Genomic DNA, 21,840 nt, shown 5'->3' on the forward strand with positions numbered 1-21,840 from the left:
TTTTTTTTTTTTTTTTCCTTGCACATGTACATGCAAATGTGAATGGTGTTATTTTCATTTAACAAGCTCCTGTAATATCATTGGAATCGCTTGACAGTTAAGTCATGTTAAATTAAAACTGGCTGCTGCTGCCGTGTCATCACCATCAGCAGTACAATAGGTACATTGTTAACTGCCTATTTACTTTGCAGACAATTATCTCCCTCATCATATAGTTGACTTCACCTGGGAATGTTAAAATAGGTGAGTTGAAGCTGGAGTTCTCAGCTAATCTGGTGCTGATCTAGATGGCAATATCTCCATGTGAATTTTACCAAATGAAACCTGCATGACTCACCCTAGAAAAATCCCAACCAATAACATGAGCTCATTAAACACAAATCAATCACCATAGCAACTAAAACCACAGCATGGCAAGGAGTACTTCATGAAAGAGGAAATTTGGGTGAAAGTGCCCACCATGCCCAGCTTTTCAAGCAGAGCTCATTGCTGGTGATGGTTAGGGGCCAGATGGTGAGGGTTGCTCCAGGACAGGGCCCACAGCAAGTGTAGTGATTTTCTGAAAAACCCACGTTTTGTTCGCTATGCAACCTTTTCCAGCCCCTTGCAGCAGAACTCATTTCACGAGCCGGAAGCCTGGTAGCGAGCCTTGCAATTTAACATCTGGTGGCATTTTATACCTCTCTACTTCTCCACTGGTGATTGTGCGTATGTGGAATAGCGTATCAAGGTCTGAAAATATGTGTGTCCACAAGCAAGAGAGAGAAGGGGAATATAACGCGTGATTGCCCTCTGACCTGGGTCAGAAGGATGGAGTCCAATTCCAGGGCCCACAAAATAAGGTTGAGAGCCAAACGCCTTCTGATTGTGGCAGCAAAGGCAGGAATCTGTGATGATGCTGAGCACAAAAGGGAGACCTTCAGGTCGAGCTCAGTGCTGCTTTGGCCTCGTGCAGCCTTTCTGTGCCTGCCCTCAGCTTGTTCTGGGAATTCTGCCAACCAAAATTCCCCGCTCACTGTGTGAGTAGCTTTTTAAACATCCCAGCCTAATCTGGGGGTGTACTATGCCACCATTTCAATTAACGACCTTCTATGAATCCTAAGTTCAGGAGACATTTCAAGTTGAGGATCTTGCAGTTGAATAGGTTTTGCTCTCTGGATGCTCATTCTCCCAGCTCCAAGAATGACGGGGCAGGCACTGGAGAATGCCGTGAGCTGAAGCTGAGTGCCTTCCGGCTCCTAGGGTCAGTATCATCAGCAAGAATAATTTCGGCAACTATGCATTTTTCACAATTCAGTGACAATTGCGTTTTAGTTGATCTGCGTGGGATTTATTTCACATATATTTGGGGGTGTATGCAAGATTGATGATTTGCTGTGATTCTCCTCCTCACTTCTGACCTGGGGGGAGAAAGATTTAATATCAAATTCATCTTGTAGGTGTCCCACATGAGGCAGCATGCCTCACCAAGGTCTCGTCGTGTGTCCGAGACACCCGCTTCCCAGTTAGTTTGAGCTCAGTTACCGATGGCTAATGTTCACAATCCGACTGAGGTTGGAGAGCTTCCACGCTGGCGAACGCAATCCTAATGACTGCAGCAGAAGGAATACGGAGAAAAGATTTCTGCTTGAAAATCTGCAGCAAATGATAGATCTCCTGTTAATTGCAGTGGGATCCGGACTGGATCATGCTGTGGCCACTAGGAAGCCATTATGAATACATATGAATATGAGCAGTTACAAATATATGTGACAATATCCCAGTTTACTAGGTCTTCATTTAAATGACATGCACACACATATATATTTTTATACACACACACTTACGTAAGCCTGTAACCCTCTTTTGCCTGGTAGCAGTAGCTTTAGTTTCTAGAAAGAAATGCAGTGTATCAGACCCCGTCCGTCTCTAGATAGGTATGTTTATATAGGCCAGAGTTCCACATGATGTAAATCAGTGATAGGCATTAAATTCAGTGATGAATATTAGCTGAGGGTGGACTGTTTCTATTTACAGCACAAGCCCTGCTGTGTTTTACGTTTTGATAGGAACCTAAAATAAATTGGGGGGGGAATAGTTAAAGCTGCTCAGCATAGAGACTTCTTAAGCAGAAAATACCAGTGTTGAAAGTGCTTTAATTTCTGAGAAGAAAGTGTAACAGGGAACCACTGGGATTTAGACCTGACCTCAGCACGTTCAAATGAGAAGTAGAATATTGTTAAAATGTAATGTTAACTATAGGGAGGTATAGCAAACTGTCAAGGGGAGGAGTGGATTCTCCATGTGAAATGGCTTCTTCTTCAAGAATGAATGAATTTTTTTTTTTTTTAATATACTCAAGCCAGACGTAAGCTAGTGGAACCCATGTAAAAAAACTGGCCTGTGTTAAACAAAAGGTCAGGACTAAATGATCTAAATCATCTCTCCTGGCCCTTAATCTGGCCTGTGAATCTTACTACGTGTTTATATAAGTCCTGGCACAATCAGTTCTTGAGCTCAGCTGTGACTTTGTGGTATAATAATTATTAATAACAGAAATACACTGTAATAAATTTGGAAAGTGAAAGTTTGTCTCCATACGTAAGAATGCAGAAAAAATTTCTGTGTATTAGTTATACGTATGAATTCAAAATGAGGTAGGTAGCCTGCTTTAAACCATTGGTGAATGATCTATTTCAGAAATAAAAGACACTTTAATGGAATTCAGCTTAAGTTTGGAAGTGAAAGAAGAAAACTCCATTTGAGGTCACAAACTCAGAACCAGCCTATTCTCACAAGGATTTCACACAGTTTAAAAACCCCTTCCTCTGTTCAAATTATACTTCAAATTAATTTCCTCAAGTTGTCCCCATGTAGACAAGTCTGTGGTCGTGATACTCCTGCCTGTGCCTTTCAGAGTCTCCACAGCGAAGCTAATGTTTCCTCATCTCTTTTTGGGGATGGTAACTCTGTCCTTTATCTCCTAGATGACTGTTATGTTAAATGCAGAATACAGTAAATTGGATGCCTCTCAGTTTGGATGAAATTTATTACTTCAGGGCTTAACATTTCATCTTGGCTTATCATTAGGAGGATGAATGCTGATAGAATGTTGTCTTCATTCTCCAGGAATGCCGAAGAGGTAAATACAGTGTCTTACTGAGCATGGTTTAGACCACACCAGTTGTTGGTCTCACTATGTATATGTATATCTTTTAGTGAAAGAAATGTAGTACTGGAAGCATAGTTGTTAAATAAGGGACAGAAGCATGGCAAAGGGGCACTAACACCGGGTATTAGCGTATGCAGGCATAGGTTTGATGATTTAAGGTTCTTCTACTGGTGTTTGAAGTTCCAATTCTCTGTCATAACCTTCCTGTGTGACATGAGAGATGTTAATCCTGCTCAAATGTTAAAATTCAGGAGAAATTGTCTGCCACAGCTGTGAATACTGTTAGCTGTTTTGGACAGAAGAGATGATGATCTCTCACAGTGTGTCTGTGCAATACATGAAAGAATGAGAGTATAAAAAGCGGGACTCTGAGGTGATGTGCATACCTCTTACAGCTCTTAATGTTTGTGACTGCCATTGTCTAAGGAGAGTATCTGCCCCAAATCCAGGAGAGTAAACGCATTGTGTCAGGAAAGGAGAGGGCTTTTGTTTTCCTTTTTATGCAGCTGAGCCAAACTCCATACTGGCTTCAGAGAAATCGCATCAGCAACAGAATTGTTGCAGTGAATGCAAATGGGCGATTCTGGTGGGCTGTGATACCTATGAACTTCCGAGTGCTTTCTAAAGGAGGTAAGTGCCTTCAGCTTTCAGAAGCTGATTCTTTTACTCACGCTTCGTGCAAAGATGTTGAAACATCACCTTGAATACTTGATGATTAGAAAATATCATCTGTTGTTCTGGCCCCTGGTTTGTACCACATTATATTCCCTCACTAGATTATATTTCAATACTTTCTTTAGAAGAAGTCCTGTTAACTTGCCTCAAGAGTCTGGAAAATTAAAAAATAAAAATCTGCCGAGACTGTTGAATGCAAAGACACCATCTGTGGCTCAGGAAATTCAGAAATCGCCAATCCACAGATGCTGGGAGACTGTTCTGGATAAATATCACTGCATACGTACCCTGGCTATTTTACTGTTCTCTAGGTACCTGCTAGTGGTCGGAGTCAGAATCAGGGGTTAGATGGACTTTTGCTGGGACTTGTTACACTGTTCGTATGCTGAAATCTGCTTCAACCTCCAAATTGACTTTGAGTGGACACTCGTGGTACTCTGTTTTCCCATAAATGCTTGTATGCAGATGGTGACGATAGTGTCGCGGTCATTATTTTTATGATCTCCCCTTGCAGTCCCCACTGAGGTCCGTACCAGGTGCTGTACAATTCTCTGCAACAACAGGCTTTGAGCCAAAGGGTGGGGTTTTCATCTTCATTTGAAGATTTGAGAGGAGAAGTGCTTGCTCCACTAAATCCCTAAGACACTCATAAATCTCTCTTTCCCAATAGACAAGGCAGAGGTACAGTGGGAAAGGAAAACAAATGAAAACAGGAGTGAAGGGATTTACCCGCTGTCACAAAGCAGTTCTTGGCACAGCCAAGCATGGAATTCAGTTTTGTTTTTTTTTTTTAGCCTTAGCCTGCTGTCCTGTGCAGTAGGCAATTCTTCCGCTCCCCCACCATCCTTTCCTGAAACTGCTGTTGGAAAACAAAAACCTTTAAAAGCTTTGATTCAAACACTTCCTCTCTCCAAGCACCAGGTGATGAATCAGAATAGTAATCTGCCATTTCCATCCCTAAATCCTACATGTTCTGGCAGTTCCAATATGAAAGACAATCACTTAGGACAAGTAATTGCAGCGATTTCCGTTCTTGACCACTTTTCATCACTTTGGTGATCAGAGATGCTCTCTTTAACCCTGGCTCAGCCTCTGACTATTCCCTGCTCTTTCGAACAGTGTTCATCGCTTGCTGAAGCTGCTTTGAAGGCATGTTTGAGTTAAATCACCTATAAATCCTACTTGACACAATATCTGTTTCAAGGTAGTGAAATATACACTTAGCAAAATTGTTCTGAATCATTAGCTGGTGCTGGGAGAGAGGAAGTATTTCAATCAAAGGTTACAAGCATTTTGTCTTACATTAGCTTTTTGACAAGACCCCAAGGGGCCAACTGTTGTCTTGTTAGTGTCAGATACATCACACAGCACTCAGAAGTCAGGATGAAAAATTCACATATAAGAAGGATTTATCAGAAATCATAGATGCAATGGAATAGATGGAATTGGAGACATTTAGTATGGGTAAGTAGTGGCCAGATGTATAGCTCCAGGGAGGAAGATCTTAGTCTGTGAACATTGGCCATATATAGTAGAAGCAGACAGACTGTAGTTTTATCAGTAATTTGCAAGAGTTACCAGCTCTCAGTCACTGTGTTCTGATGGAAAGTGTATTTATTAGAAGCATGTTACATGTATTTTTACTATTACTTTATAAGTAGTTTAAGGCCGTTTGATAGTCTGCTTTGAGCTTCTAAATAGCAACAGGGAATAATTCTTCCCAGGTGATTCTGCCATGAAACCAGTAACTTCTCTGGAAAATTGAGCATATTTGAGAAAGAACTATAATTTGTAAAGATATAATCAAAGGGTTTGCCAACAAATCGCTGTTTCTCGGTGTAGGGTTTTTCAGGTCAGGACCTTTATTTTTGGATATTGCACAGTGCTGAGCCCTCTGGTGGTGTTCAGCAAAGAAAAACCGCAGTGCAGAGTCTTCGTGCGAGTCAGCCAAATTCACCTCTGGTGTAATGGCCTGGAGCCTATTCAGGATGCAGCAGGAATGAATTGTCCCTCTTAGAGAGAGGTGAAAAACTAGCCTTCTCTTGTGCTTGGAAGCACCTGGGTGTGCTACTTCTGTATAACTCAAACAAGAGCTTGGGCATAGGAAAGCTGTGGTTAGGGAGAGAAAACAGACCCATTGTTTCCCTTCTCCTAATAGTGTTCCTTGTTCAGTGTATTAAAAAAAAATCCAAAAACTTTGACAAGCTTTACGGTTGTCACACAGCTGTCGTGTACTTGGTCTGATGTTGCTTCTTATTCTATATTCACTCTGTATGAGAATGTGAACAAACAAAACAGATTGACTACCCTTCTTTTTGGTACGACGCAGCTAAATAATCCTTATCTGGTCCTGTCGGGGGACAGTTTGCTACAACTATTTCTTTCTTATGGTGCACGACCAATTTAAGCATGACTGTTACAGATCAGTATGTACAAGTATCAATATGTTAGCATACAATGAAGTCTGTGCATGCTGCTGCTGATAGACTTGTTTGTGATGGAGATAACTGAAGGCTGAAAGCAGGGAAACAATAGGCAGGGGAATGCTGATGACTGAGGAGATGATATAAAATTACATTCATGTTTCTTGCATGCAGCTATGTGTTGAGTTTGCAGATTTGGAAGTTTCAGTCCTCGTAATATTGCGCACCTCTGTCAAACGAGGGCAGAAGATTTATCTCAAAAGGCCTGCCTTGTGTAATCGCCTCCAGGAAACTAGAGACACTAATCTATGCTACCTACAGTAGTGCAGTACAACACGGCGCAGCGGGGTCTGGTCCCTGCACAGGTTCTGCAGTGCCTACAGCTTCTCCATTTATTTATTAACAACTGTCAGTAAAACCTTTCTCTTCTCAGTGCCACATTTTAATGTAGTTACTAAGAATTTGGATTATGTGCTGGGCAAGCTGTTGATGTAAGACACCTCTGTGCACCTGCCCACTTAGAAGGCTGATCTTGTATCGGTCTTTACTGCAGGAAGTGGCTGTTACTAATAATTTATTGAGTGCTGACAGCCTGTTCTTCTCTGTCCGAAATACCTCCTCCCTGCGAAGACTGCATACTGAGTAAGGCAGACAGTGCCCTATAAATCATGATCAAATACAGCCATGCTGCGGTGATTCAATATGTGATTCATTTAAGATTGGAGGGGAGGAGGAGAGATGGGAAAAGATGGGATAAAAGCACTTTCCTGAAGAATGCTAAGTGTAGATCACAGATTATTTTCAATTAGATTTGCTGGCGTGCGGCTTTTGCATGCAGGCAGGAACTGGTCGTCATGTGAACTGTCTGCTTTATTCACAGGAGCAATGCTTAGATGTCCTTCTCGGGAGCTACTTAAAAAGCAGTTCTGTTTATCTGTAAAGGAAAAAAATTATAGATGTTGCTCTGCTTTTCAGCCCTAAGGTTATGTCTATTTTCACCGAGTTCTTGCTAAGCATTTGTTCTTGAATCAAAAGATACTTTCGATTGATGAAAGCAATTAAACAATTTGAAGATGGTTGTCTGTGTTAGGTCTGTCTTTAAGGATTTTGGTGTCTCTCAGAAATTCTACACTGAAGGTTTCTGATGTGTGTCAAAGAACTCGATTTAAACTCCGGTTCTGGGGCAGGGTGTGTGTGTGTATGTGTAATGACACAGGAAAGGAAGTCTGTCTTTCAGTTTTGCTGCCTGAAGAGGTGTTCAGAAGACTCTGCAGCTTTTGTCAGACTTGCTTTCTTGTGTGAATGACTTAAAAGTTCAAAGAGGCTGTTACACAGACCTACGTCTGAGAGACTGGTCTCCCTCAGGGGTATCAACCATCAACCTTTGTTGATGATGACTGAGTTATTCTCCTGGGTAGTACAGAAGAAGTCAGTGGGACCACTGTGACAGTAACTGCATAGCAGAGGAAATGCAAGGCTCACAGTTTGACCCCAAGTTGTGTCCTAGTTATATTTTAACCCCAAAGCGTCCAATTCTGCGCAGAGGTGGAAACGGGGTACAACATTATCAAAGCCCAGGGACCGTTCTGCTGTGGCAAGCTCCGTTTTCCTAGAGGGTAGGAGTCCTTTGCACACTGTGCTGGCATAGGCACTGGAGGTAAAAACATTTTAGAATAGAACAGAATCATTAAAGTTGGAAAAGACCTCTAACATCATCCAGTCCAACCATCAACCCAACACCACCATGCCTACTAAACCATGTCCCAAAGTAAAAGCATCTGCATGATTTGGCAGTCTATAGGTTCTGACTGACATATGATAGTTCAAATTAGGCAGCTGAAGTCATTACTGCCCACAGGTGTCTGCCCTGCTTCTCTGGTGGACATCGTTGCCCTGAGACAGTGATGTCTGACCTTCTTGGGAATTGCTACCGTTGACAGCCTGGCATGTTTACCTGCAGCCTACTTTCTTGGCTTATTTTGGTGTGCCAGCCTAACTGTTAATGGTCGTGCTACCTTTCTGCTCTGCCAGCTTTTCTGTCTGAGTCCCACACGCATCCCCTTGCTTGTCTGTGGGATGTAGGTGACTGGCACATAAGCTATGCCTCCACTGCAGTTGCAGGCATGCTGATCATCCAGACTGATGGGAAATGGCAGCCCGTTTAGCCGCCCCCACCTGGGCCTGTGCCCCTTCTTCCTTCTGTGCAGTCACTAGGGAGCAAGGGAGTGGATCGCTGCATCTCCAGGGCTACGGCCAAGCTATGGTTCTAGACTCAGGATCTTGAGTCTAGAAACTCCCCTCTGCTTTTTGGCCATGCAGGTAATCTGTTCAGCGTGCCTGGCTGGACAAATGGAGCTTGTCCACAAGCTCTGCCAGGGGCCTTCTGTCGTACAGAAGTGCCAAGAGGGAATTTGCATCCGTGCTTCAGTTTGGATCGTGCTTGAGCTTTTGAAGTGAATCTTTCTACTACCACACCTCAGTTAACATCACAGAGTGGTCCTGGACTGCTTTTGGATGAGGTTAAGCCAGAAGATATGCCCATAACATACTCTAAACACTGACAGGCATTCAGTTCATAGGGTAGGTGTTGGGATAGGGTAGATGTCAACACTGGGTTTTTTTCTAGATCCTCTTGTATCGCTCCACAGTACCTGCTGATGTCAATGTAGCCTTAGGCTGGTATTAAGGATGGCTCTCAGGCTGCAGTGTTCCCTAATGCCTAGGGTTCTTTTTAAAATATGGTCGTTTTCAGATGTACTCCAAACCAACATCGCCTGTCATAAACTGTGAGAAATCTTCACAAAATTAGAAAGCAAGAAGGAAAAAAACAACAAGAACTTCCAAATTCTGCTTGTTGAATCAGGATACAGGCCTGAATGACTCAGAAACACTGGATTCACCCCTCCCTGCTCTTGCACCACGCGTGGTATTTCACACCAGCACATACATGGTGGTTCTCAGATTACCAAACCGCAGTGGTAGCACCTGCCCCTGGGGTTGCGGTGATATAAACAGGTACGTTCCTGCAGGGTAAGGTGAATCTCAGCTGGTATCAGGGAGGTGGCCTGGGCAGATTTTTCCCTGTGGGGCACAGGGCACTGCCTCACACAGGACAGCGCATCAAACCCTTGCCTTGATCCCAGGTCTCTGCACCGTTTTTGGCTGGTAGGTTCATCTCTCCTCAAGAGGGCAGCAAGACTTTAGGGAGGATACCCGTACTGTGGGCCTGAACCCTCGCAGAGAACTAGGGTAATTTTAGCAAGTCTTTCACAAATAGGTGAATGTCCAGCTAACACATGTCTTGGATCTATGTCAGAGTCATCTCTGGAGTCAAGGTAGCTCAGATTTATTCTGTCTTTACATTGGGGATTTTACCAAACTTCAGTGCAGCAACATGGGGAGCCTTTGCAAAACGAACTGACCAACTGTATGACTGTGGGTGGGCAGGAATCCCAAACACAAAGATGTCCAAAGACTTTAAGCAAGGGAGACAGCTCCTTTAAATTCAAGGCACCAAGAACAGCTCTGAAACAGGTAGTTTTCATCCATGAGTCACTGGCACATGTCAGCTTGGGTTCCTCTCCCGTTTCCAAAAACTTCCTGGTAATGAATTCTAGCAACCCGCCATATATTGCAGCAAACTAGTGAAAGGTTAGGCACTACGTGTATTGTTAACCTACACATGCAACGTGTATCAACATATCCCAAACCGTAAGTAGGAGTCTTGTGAATTCCCAGCACTCAATATACTTGTCAATACACATTTATTCTCACTAGGCTTGGAACTTATGATCTAATTAGGATTTATTAGAAGGTAAACGATCTTAACAGAAAATACAATTTAAACTGATGAGGGGTTTGTATAAACACACATGTGCACACACACATTTGTATAAGATTCTCATTCAAGTTCTTGCCCTCTTCTGTATAAGCCATTATTGCTATCTTTTCTAGTGAATCAGAGAAGGGAATGGATTATTTTTCTTGTTGTTAATCAAAATATATTTTCAAGCAAAACGATTTGAGCGTCAAGGTAATGGCCATTAGAAAAACAGGCACTGTCTGCAGCCAACAGTCTCAAGATGTGCTTCATGGACCATTTCTTTATCTTTTGAAGAACTGTCCAGGTAGCGAGGCTGATGGACCAGCCCATCCATAGCTCCAAGAGCATGAGGTAGGCTGTGTTTCGGAGTGCTCCTGCTATTAGTAGTACTTAAATGATTTACAAAATCATGAGGTATCCCTGGACACCTTTGCATGGTGAGGGCCCTGTGTGGATGGGAGGTGGGGCAGGTTTGGAAACATGCCAGGCTCTTGACCTTCCTTACTCGTGATGTGGGTACTCTGTGAACCAAAGAGCGGTTCACGTTGGACCATTCCCATTGCTTTAACTAGCCCTTCCCATGTACGTTTTGCATGTGGGAACAGGAGGGGAGATGGTTTGGGATGGGAGAAGGGGTGAATCAGTGAGAAAGGCTCCTAAAATGTGTTCTACACAAGAGAAATGCTTCACCTAGGCAAGGAGGGGGAAGGAGGGAGCTAGCTATCTCTCTGCTAATAAATTAAACAATGTGCAGGAATGTTCCTGGGCCGGGAGCGTGACTGCCCGCCCTGGTAAACTGTTAGAACAGTCCCTGGCGAGGTTTTGGCATGTGCCAACCAGCGCTGCCCCCCGGGTAGTTTTCGAGTATGGTTTGGCAGCAAGCATGTTCCTGGGACCGTCCCCAGTCGGCTGTTTGCATGCAGCCTCCCTGTTTTGAAGGTTAAGGGTGTTTACTGGCGGAGACTCAGGCCGTGCTTTGCCAGCTGGCCTCCATGCCCAGGAATGTTCCCAGGCACACTTAATTTACTTGTATAGATATAGCCTAATGTTAACAGTTATCATCTGTCCCTGAATCTCACATCGCTGGGTTAAACTAGTATGTCGCTGCTTGTACGCAAGCTTTTCGCTGCGGTGCATTCTGCATGGAGCGTTAAGGCTCGCATTGTGTGCGTTTGAAATCAGGTCAAGGTGTCTTCGCTGAGAACCCTGACACTGACAGCAGCATCATCCTGGATACGTTCCTACTGTAAGGGCTCCAAGAAATGATGCTTTTGGGACTACAGCAATGAACCCCCCTCCCCTTTATGGTAATTCCCTTCAGTTCATCAGCAGTTTAGGTTGCCGTGCTGCATTTTCTTATTTACTTCTCATTAACGTGACGTTTACTGTGGAACTGTTGCTTTCTAAAGGAGGAATCCCAACCCAAATGAATTGAATGGAAAATTCTCACTGATTCAGTAGGGATAGGATTTTGCTGCAGTTTTCTATATCCATCAACTCTCTGTATTACTGCTTATTTTATTTTAGATGCATTTCTTGTATTCTTTCTAGTTATTTTCTTCTAATATTTTTCAGCCTTCTGAGTCCCATTGTATAATTTCTCTTCCTTCTTTGCTGTTTACAGTTCTTTTCCTCTCTGCATCTCCAATCCATCTCATTATGTAAAAAGTCTTTGGCGTATTTGTGATATGGTTACTGAAACCATATTTACAAAAGTTTAGGGCAGCAAAGATCACAAAAAATAACAGGTCTAGTGGAAAAATATAATTTTAGCATGATAGTGTCTCCTTTCGGATTGGTAGCAGTGAGCCGTATGTCAGGGTGCCTAGATGTGTATGATTTCTTCATTAATGATCTGGAGGAAAATAGAATATATTTTAGGATTGGCATACGCTTTCTATTCGAAGACCAAAGAGACTAGTACATCCTTCAATGATATGACATCAGATTTATAGTAAGCTCTTAGTCATGGCTGAGATAGTCACCAGATTTTGTGATGTGGGAGCAATGGTGGTATTTTGTATATTCTTTATTAGGTGTCCGTAATTATGCTTTGCTGGTGACCTCTGTCTCTAAGCCAAGGCAAAGCAGGCATTTTCGTTCATTCTAGTATAATTGTAGGATTTCATTGTTCATTTTTTTTTTTAACCTGCATAATGATGTCACCTGCAGATAATGTTGGGGTAGCCACTTTCCGCAACTGTGGAGGGAGTGAGCTGGGCTGGGGAATACTTAAGCTAAATACTTAAAGCTGAATATTAGCTTTATTCTTTAAGAATAAAAAAACCCAAACTTTTTATAGACCTCTGTCTGAGATGCACCTAAGAGCTGAAGTCAGTGAATTATTTTATATTTAAAAACCAAACAGATACCTGGCATGGTGGCAGCCCCCTTGGACGCAGAGCTACCACCTTCTCCTCCTGTAGTCCAAAACTGTCAGAACAGGCATATCTATTCCCAATCAAATCTTCCCCTTTGATTTATTTTGCATAGTTGGAAAATAATCACAAAGTCTTTCATTCACAGAAGAACTGCTCAGCATGATGCAGGTGACTGACACGCAAATAATGGATCTGGAGTGATTTTGCAGTAAATAAAGGAGCAAATAGCCCCCCTGAGTCTTTAATACTATTATTTATATTGATGAGAGTCTGTGGTTTTGAAGGTAAAGCTGCTTCCTGATTTCTCACTGGGAGCTGAACATCTGAAGTGCTTATGGTATTAAAATCTCTGACTGCTCCCTCTGAGCAAGCACAGTTTCACTTGGATCCAAAACGGCAGTAGTTCAGAATAGATGCATTACCCTTGTTTTAAATTTGTATGTCATATATCCCACCATAATATATATCCATATATAACCATTTTGATCCAGTCTTCTAATCTGATTTGGTGGATACAACTCCTCAGTAAAGACAGAAGTAGTTACAAAGCATGCTGCAACGCACATCTCCCATATCTTCTTAAGAGCTGCATTTTATTCTCCTCTGGACCACCAGCTCCACAGCCAAATTAGCCACCTCTTTGAGAAGAAAAGGCCAATGGCCTGAAGGGAAGTTTTATGGTTTAATGAAACAGTAAGAAAACAAATATTAAGTTCTTAATGAAAGAAATGAAAATGAAAAGCACACAGTAGTCAGTACTTTATGATCCACGAATTCCTTTCTCTTGCCCTGCAGAAAGCACATGTGTTCTGCAGTAGTTGGGCTGAAACTGTTGGCAAATCTGTCGTTCAATGTAATGGTGCAGGATCAGGGATTTGGGAAGGAAACTGGGAACAGAAGAAATAGATGAGACCGGCTGAGATATAAATCCAGCCTTTTGCTATCATGGGCTCTGCACCATAAAATCACTTCCATAAACTTTTCAAACCTCCATCACCGATTGTCAGATTTCTTTGTCCTCACAGCTCCCCTTGGCATGCTTTTCTAGTGACTCACTTTCTTCTATTTTTTGCCCAAATTAATTCACGGCTGTAGATGCCGCTTTGTTCTTGGGCCAAAGTTGTTCTTTAGCTTGCATGGATCTCCTTTCTTCTGTGCATCCCCCTGATATACATGGCAACAGCGGCTATGCTCCCTCTGCCTTTCATTGTCATCCGTAACAGCCAAACTGTTCTAGTCTTGTGCTGTGGGAAGGTGCTTTGATTGTGCGAGCAACTTCGTCCTGTCCCAGAATTCCTGCTATGAAGACTGGAAAACTACATATGGTAACGCCAATGTTAGTGTCGCTTTGGAAACAACCCCCAGCAAACTCTGTTAGTGGACAGCAAGTGTGAAATGAGCTATGGTTTCTCACAAATATCAAACCAAACCATTGACAACATACTTCTTTAGGTGACTTTTTGTGTTCAGCACTACAATTTCTGGGGAAACCCTGCCACACAGACATTGTGAAGTACGTTGCCGCTGCACACGATGGTTGGCGTAACACGCCGTGTTGCTCTCCCAGCTAGCAAGAAGGCTGACTGTGGGCCACTCCACTGCCCCAGGGCCCAGGGTCTGATTTGGGTGGGAACTGAGTGGATGGCTCATTTCTGTGGTTACTGGATTCCGTATTTCAGTGGGTTCAGTTTTTCATCACTAAGGTCGCCATTCCCTGTGTTTTCAAGATAATTACGATTCCTTTACCTATTGAGTTTGTAAAGTCTTCAAGGCAGAATCTGCCAGTTTCCGTGGGCAAATTCATCACTGAACGCAACAGGATCACGACAACCGAAGGCTCTTAGAGAGAGAACTGTAATGTGAGTAATTGTCATTACAGGAGTGCTTTCAAAACAGTAATTTTTAAATGATTTTATGGTTTTGCTATGTAGGTCACACGGTACCCAGGTAGGCTCAAATCAAAGTATTTTGACCTCAGTATGTTTGAGCTAATCCTTTATTGATGGAAATTTTCATGGAACACATTTTCTCATGGAAATTTAATTTTCTACATTTAAAGCTATGTTTCTTGTAGATGAAGTGAGTGTGCTTGTTCATTGTGAAGATAACAATACAGCCAATGAATTGCATATGCCTGGGTAAACTCTAAACACACAAGCCTAACATGGAATATAAATCTAAATGTCTTGCACATGCTATGCAAATTCAAGAGTCTTCAATAGGGCCCTGTTTCACCAAGGAGCTGATTCCAGAAAAGTTTGAAAAAGCAGTGGAATAACTTTAACATTATTAACCCACATAAAGACTCCTGAATATAGTACAAAATCACTCATGTTGATATTGGCTCCCCCCCGGAAAGAAAAAGAGATCAAAGTTTTTTTTTCCCCTGAAAATATTAGCCTTGAGTTTGTTTTCAGATCTTTAATGTAAAATTGCATTTACTTTCTATGTTTTCAAGACTGAGGCATTATTGTTACTCTGGTTCAGTAGGCTTTTTATAATCAGTTCATATACTCACATTTATTTAGCTCCTTCTTCTGAATGGCAAGGAGATGATTTTCCCTACAGAAATGGAGGGTCTTTTCAAAGATGTAAATATCTTAAAGAATTGCACCTTTATGATTATTCATAGATTTGTTTGTAAGGTTAGAGCCCCATAAAGTATTCAGAAGTAATTTAATTGGTAAGTTAACACTGGCTTGAAGAAACTTGCTGAATCCCGATGCTTTGTTCGTTTCTGTTCTGGCATATTGTATTTCTTAGTGCATTGTAATACTGGGTTACTCAAACAGGATGAGAATGCTTACTTCAACAAGAGCGAGACTAAAGCTGGGGTTTTTTTGAAGAATATTACATATTGTCTTTTAATGTAACAATTTCAAAATGGTGCCTGTGTATTCCTGTCAAAACCAGAGAGAATTATGCTGCATCTTAATGGGATATATTTGTTTAACATCTGCAGACAGAAACACAAAGCAACCTTCTCTAATACATCTCGAGTTTCTGCTTTAGATCTTTGTTCACCAGGGACCACACTGACTCTGGGATTTTGTGCAGCCTCGAGAGATGTACTGGGGCTGACTAACATGCTACCAGTCAGTGCACTGTTATGCTCCCTAGACAGGCCCTTATGTGAGGCTAAGGGATGTGAAAAAAACCTTATCCATTTCAATTTTTTTAGCTAGACTTTCTACCTCCTCCACCTACCAGGAGTGAGAATACCTTTATCATAAACTGCTGGTATTGCAAAGATGAGTAAATGCATTCGGAGCCGCCTGCATCCTGGGTGCCATCAGCAATTCTGTTCACTCTGCTGAGAAGAAATGCTGTGAGTTACCTTGGTTCTCCAGAGTCTTGAGAGACAGCTGGAAAACCGCTGGATGGTCCATTTTTCACATGGCTTAAGAACTGAGGGGGAGCAGCTCTGTCCAACCTTTGGCTGCTTTTTCCTGCCTAGAAGAACCAAAATAGCTAACACGGAAGCAATGGTGAGAGCCAGGGTGGCTTCTTTCTTTCCTTCAAAATTAAGACCCTCTCCTGCAGTCATGGCGTTAGAGGGGAGGTCTTGCCCGAGTGAGGAATGTGGCACCAAATTAGTTCCTTACACCAGGACGTTAATTGCTGTTGAGAATATTTACGAATAGGCTTCTTTAATGAAGTGATTTGTTGGTCCTAAGTAACTGCTTTATCTCATCAAGTCCACAGCACAGGAAATCTAATGTGAAGGTTTGGTCCCAGCAAAGTATGCTTGGCTTGAAGAAAAGAATCACACTTTGGAAAAAAGGAATAATGGAATGTTAAATTAGTAATGGCTTTTGCAGCTTGTTTGCAGTTTGATCTTTCTGTGCAGTAAAAATTATTTCAGTATTTAATTTCTGGGGCTTAATTTGTGCCTTTGCTTGGATTATTTTTTAAAGAATTTCTTCTGCTTGGAAGAGTTTGTTTCCTACAACAGAAGAATAATATTACAATAGATGGTTTGCATTTGGCTGCCAGAAGCCCCAGCTGTTGGTAGGAGGATATTCTGAGCAAGTGTGTAAGTAATGTTAAGACTGACAGGCTTCCTTGAATCTCCACAGAATCACAGCTTACCTCTCCTAGGCCTCCAGTCCAGGAGAGCAGTTATGTTTGTATTACCTTGACTTTTATAGGTCTGTTCACACGTTCAAGAGAGAGAGAAATGCTCATCTGCTTGGCTGGATTGGAGTCACACAGCTCTGTCTGTGTTGCTGTGGGCTGCAGCTCGTGTAAACGTGCTCAGACTATCTTTACATGAAGTCTCTTGGGTATTGCTGTTAATACAGACACGGGAACTTGGAGCTCAGCGTGTGGTACCAAGATCTGACTAACCTGCACTGAGTTCCGTGCTGTGTTAGCCACGCATCTCGCTATCCAGCCAACTCGGTAAGGATGCGTCGATAAAACCTGTAGTCATAGCTTCCAGGTGGGCTCAGTGAGCTTGAAGTAAACAAGGATACCGGTTTGACACTCACTTTTGTACCCTGTTGTGGGGGTAACAGACCTTATTGGGCCCATAGAGGGGCAGAGGAAGAGTTACACCCGCTGAGATGGTGCTGGTAAGCGTCTCCATGCGTTTGTCTCCTGTCTCAGACGTCCCCGAATTTCTCCACGCTTGAGCTCGTTAGGTTACATACCTAGACTTACAAAAGGGAAGCTGATGCGCAGAGAAATGAAATGATTTGCACAGGATCAGGAATGGTAGAGCTGAAGACTGAATCCAAGTCTCTTGAAACCACGCCAGTACCTCAACCGCAAGGCCACCGTTGCTTCGTAGCATATTTTCCTTTGACTCTAGCAGCTTTTGCAGCTGGCTGGCTTTGTAGAGCAGATCCAAAGCTCACTGAAGTCAGTGGGAGTCCACTTACTGATTTCCAGCAGGCTTTGGATCAGTCCCATTAGGTGCTTTTCTCCTATACGCTAGAAAGAATAGTTCTGTCTTTTAATGCTCCCTTTACCTGTTCATGTTGTGTATTAGGGAAGCTGTACAGTTTGAGATTAGGGTTGTTTATTTTACCTTGTAAGGACCCCTGGCAACTGTTGGAAAACACTGATAGAAACCAAGGTTATTGCTCCCATCTCCTCACTGGAAATTTCTGCTTCCCTCAGCGCACAGCTACATAAACAGCTGATTTGGCATTTAGCACAAGGGAAGGAACGGAAACGCCTGGCAGGGTGGTGGGAATGCATTATTGGAGGTGATGGGGGAAGGGCCAGAGCCTTGGAGCAGAGCTGCTGCCGGTGGAAGAAGCTGTGCTGGATGCCGAATCCACCGTATGTGTGGCTGCAGCCCCTTTGAAGAGATGGGAACTATCAGATGTGGGTGGGAAGGAATCTCTTCAACTGCTGATAAAATGTTATAATGAGTGTGATCGCTGATCACCCAGTTAGTATTTCACGGCTGTATGTGAAGACTTCCTTTAGTTCCCCAGGGTCACTACAATCCACTGCCGTCTCCCCAGACTGCAAAAACGATGGGTGGGAATTCGCTGCTTTTTTTACATTCCCATATTTCCCTATGTGAGCTGCTACCCATTTTTCTTAGCAGACTTGTTTCCACTCATGAAGAATTTGATCCTATTCAATATGAAATCAGTGGCTAAGTTACCAGTGGCTTCTGGGGCATGGTTTTGTTAGGTTTTCTCTGTGAGGGAGGGAGAAGGCTGAGCAGAGCTGAACACAAAGCTGATATGCACCAAAGCCTACCGAAATTTAGTGGCATTTCTGTTGACTGTGTTTGGCTTTTGATCTTACCCGAAGAGCATTGAAACTGTCATTTAGATGAGGTACTCTACTGCAACTGCAGTATAGTTGTTATCTTTCTTTAAAATTATATACATGGGCTAGAAACTGAAGCGTGCTCCTGTCAGCTCCTCTGCTTGTTTGCTGATCCTGCTGAGGATCCCAGAGTCTGGATTCATCGCAGTTTGCATTAGATTCTTAGGTAATTGTTTAAGTTGGAGACCTAATTCCTCTGTGGGCCTGGGAGCCCTCTGTAACCAGTGAGGAAAAAATAGTTACTTCCAGAAAGCAATTCAGAAATTTAGATGAGATGCAAGTACCTGCAGTCTTCATGCTCCTGTAGTCGCTTCTACTGACTGTAGGGGGAGTTCAGTGTGGGTAAACTCCTGATTTAAGCAGTTTAGTGAAGTGCCTGAAGTTAGGTGAGATGGATTTGTGGGCTGGTGACTAGTGATTTCTCATAGACCTCACTAAACCTTCATGGAGCTGCTTAACTACAGATATGTTATTTAATAAGGAAAAGAGAAACCTGTGGGAAAACAAAGAATATCAATAATCACACGTACTTACATCTGGCAATAAAGTTTTTGGAAAAAAAATCAGTACAGCAGCTTGTTGCCTTTGAAAGTTAATGCTATTAAAATGTTCAACATGAAGTTTCTATTTTTAAAATAGCAGTTGAAAGAAATGCGCAAGATTAATAAGAAGCTAAATTGAAACCACGTTGGTTCATAGGTAATACGGACAAACACTGAGTTAATGGGGAAGCATTCTTGGGGAGAGCTATGCATGCGCTCCAGTTTGGGCCACTGCTGCTTTGTTTTTTATTTTGTCTTTCTTAGAAAGCAGAAGGGGGTAGAAATACCAGCCTGTTAAATCTTTTATTTCCTTTTTTAGATTGTTGTTCAGTTGAGTTTATTAAGCTTTCTGAAACAGCAGCCTATGACAAGTTAAGACACCATCTACCACCCCAATACATAGGGAGTCGCTAATATAAACCATTCTCCAGCAGAAGTGGACAACAGGTCTGCCTGTGGAAAGCCTTAAAGACAAACAAGGAGACGTAGCAATCACGTAGGAAGTGATGAAAAGGAGATTTGAGTATTGAGCTATTTACCTGGAAGGGAGAAGCCGTCTGATGCAGGTGTCCGAGAGAGCTGTAGATCTCTGTCTCTGTTGCTGTTGGAGGAGATGCAGCTTAGAATAGACAATTCTCGTCTAGCTAAAAAGCAAGAGAGAGGAGCTGCACCTCCAAGGAAGTGTTTACAAAAGCAGTTGCAGATAGAAGTTTGTTCCAAGATGACCACAGTCTTGTGCTAATAGCCATAATTGCCAGCCCAGAGAACTGGTTGGACTCTGGATCTTGATATTAGATGAAAAAAAGGGAGTTTGAACAGGGAAGTAGGGTGTTGGTAGGTTGGACCCTGGAGAAGAGCTTTGGTTTCATTGGCACTGTGGCCATTTACATGATATTAAGATCTGGCCCACTGACTGCAGTGGAGTGAGGATGATCTGTGCCAGCAGCAGAGCTGTCCCATATGGCTTTTATTTTCTCCCAGATCTTTTTTTTTTTTTTTAAAGTCTAAAGGGAACTGGCTGTGTGGTAATAATAGAAGAATGAACACTGGAGGACCTTGTTAGCAGCCCAAAGGAGAATATTCAGATAGTTGTTCAGTTCATGAATTGTTAGCAGAAGCCGTGAATGTTACCAGCAGGCACTGCATGGAGCTGCGTATGGAATAACCTGCCGTGAATAAACTGCACAGAACATCCAATGTATATGTACATAAGGGAGACGTCTGTAAAATATTAAAGTAATAAATGTATTTATGTACATTTATATGTGCATTATTACCTTACACTAATACTCAAATGTGGGCTCTGTATTTCATTATGAGTTTGAATCAAAATGTAGCTTTACAGGGTTGAATTAAATGTGGTATTAAGGCCTGATCAACAGCATGCTGAAGATAGCAGGGTGCTTTCCATTAGCTGTGGCTTATATTAGGGAAATGCCCCAAGATACTCACTGTGTTCAGAAAATCAGTTAGAGACGGTTCCTGCCTGGCACTGCTGCCATTGGCACCGTGGTGTAAGGAATGGGCAGGGAGGGGCAGACTTGTCCATGCGGTGGGGGTGACAGACGTGAGAAAAGAACCAAGAACTTTTTGGAACAGAAGGACAAGATAAAGCCAGGGCAATTTCTGCTGCACTATAGATCAAGGCGCTCTCGGTCAACTCCAGCGATGGCCTCAGCCTCCTTCCATGCTGATGTGACCTCTAGATGTGCTTCACAAGACCAGGTTTCTGGCTACTCCTGTCAGGATGTTTGATTTTCAGCTCAGCCCTGCGTGTCTCTTAACAAGCTTTGGGTCTTAGTTTTGCAGTGATGGATTGTGTTTTATGAATCTCACTTCTTAGATGGTGGAGACTGGTAACAGGGATAGAGTCAGTGATGAGAACCTCGGGGAAAGGCCATGGATGTGTGGGGAGGGATCTGCCAGAGTTTAACAAGAAAACATGAAAATCTTTCCAGCTTACTGTTACGATTGCTCTGCTTTTGTATATGAACAAATTACAGAAGTTGCAAAGCTTCAGTAACTTAAGCTCTGCAAAACATTCAGATGAATGACAGGAACACAGGTGCAAACTGCCTGGTGGTAGCGTTGCTAATTGAACCCTTTTTTCCTGGCCAAAGTTGTTCAGTATTAAAGAAAAACAACCAAAAACATCACAATTTTGAACGTTAGAGGAAGAAAACACAATTTATTGTCATTGACCAGATGTCTCATTTTCACAGATGCTGACCTTCTCTTTACTCAAGCACTTTGGAGTCCCAAGTTGGGTGCTTAGGTGTTACACGTTGTTGGTAGAATTGATTGGAAACTAGAACTTTCTCTACTGAAGTAAAATTTGAAGTTTCAAAATGATTTTGCATACCCTATGAGGATTTCAGACACTCACTGAGTTTGGATTGAGTTGGGCACTTGCTGTGCAGGGGATGTTCTGAGAAGTTTCACTCTGGAAGCGTCAAAACATCTTGAGTCTGAAATTTGAGATTATGACATTAGATAATACTGATTTTATATTATCATATAGTATAGTATAACAGTGTAATACTGCATAGGGTATAACAGTATGCACACATGGTATATATTAACATTTATATATTAACATATTAACATTAACATTTGTTTTCATGTAGTATATGTATAAATTGAAGCAATGAAATACAGTGATATGGTGAGAATAAAACGTATGAGTTAATCTTAACTCAGAAAGTTAAAACATTTAGGTGAGGTCAGTTTCTGTAAAACAATTTGGTTTAAAAAAAAAGGCATTTATTATGTAAAACTACTGCATCAAAATGCTCCTAGCTTTCAACCGAGTTTTGTTATTATAAGTGAAACCAGCGATGCCCAACAATTTCCATTGTGGCAGCCTCTAATGTTGTTAAACTTTTACCATGCGTGCTGAAATTGTACATGCTGAGGTCTGCTTCAGGCTGAATTTCTTTGGAAATGATCAGCAGAAATGCTTCAGCAGTTTCTGAGACTGAGGACAGGGAAGAATACATTAGTTTGCTTACATTAAAATAGGTTACAGCTGTTTTGGAGAAGAGCCTTA

The sequence above is a fragment of the Pelecanus crispus genome, chromosome 3 (genome assembly GCF_030463565.1).
Source record: "Pelecanus crispus isolate bPelCri1 chromosome 3, bPelCri1.pri, whole genome shotgun sequence".
In the NCBI taxonomy this organism is placed as follows: Eukaryota; Metazoa; Chordata; class Aves; order Pelecaniformes; family Pelecanidae; genus Pelecanus; species Pelecanus crispus.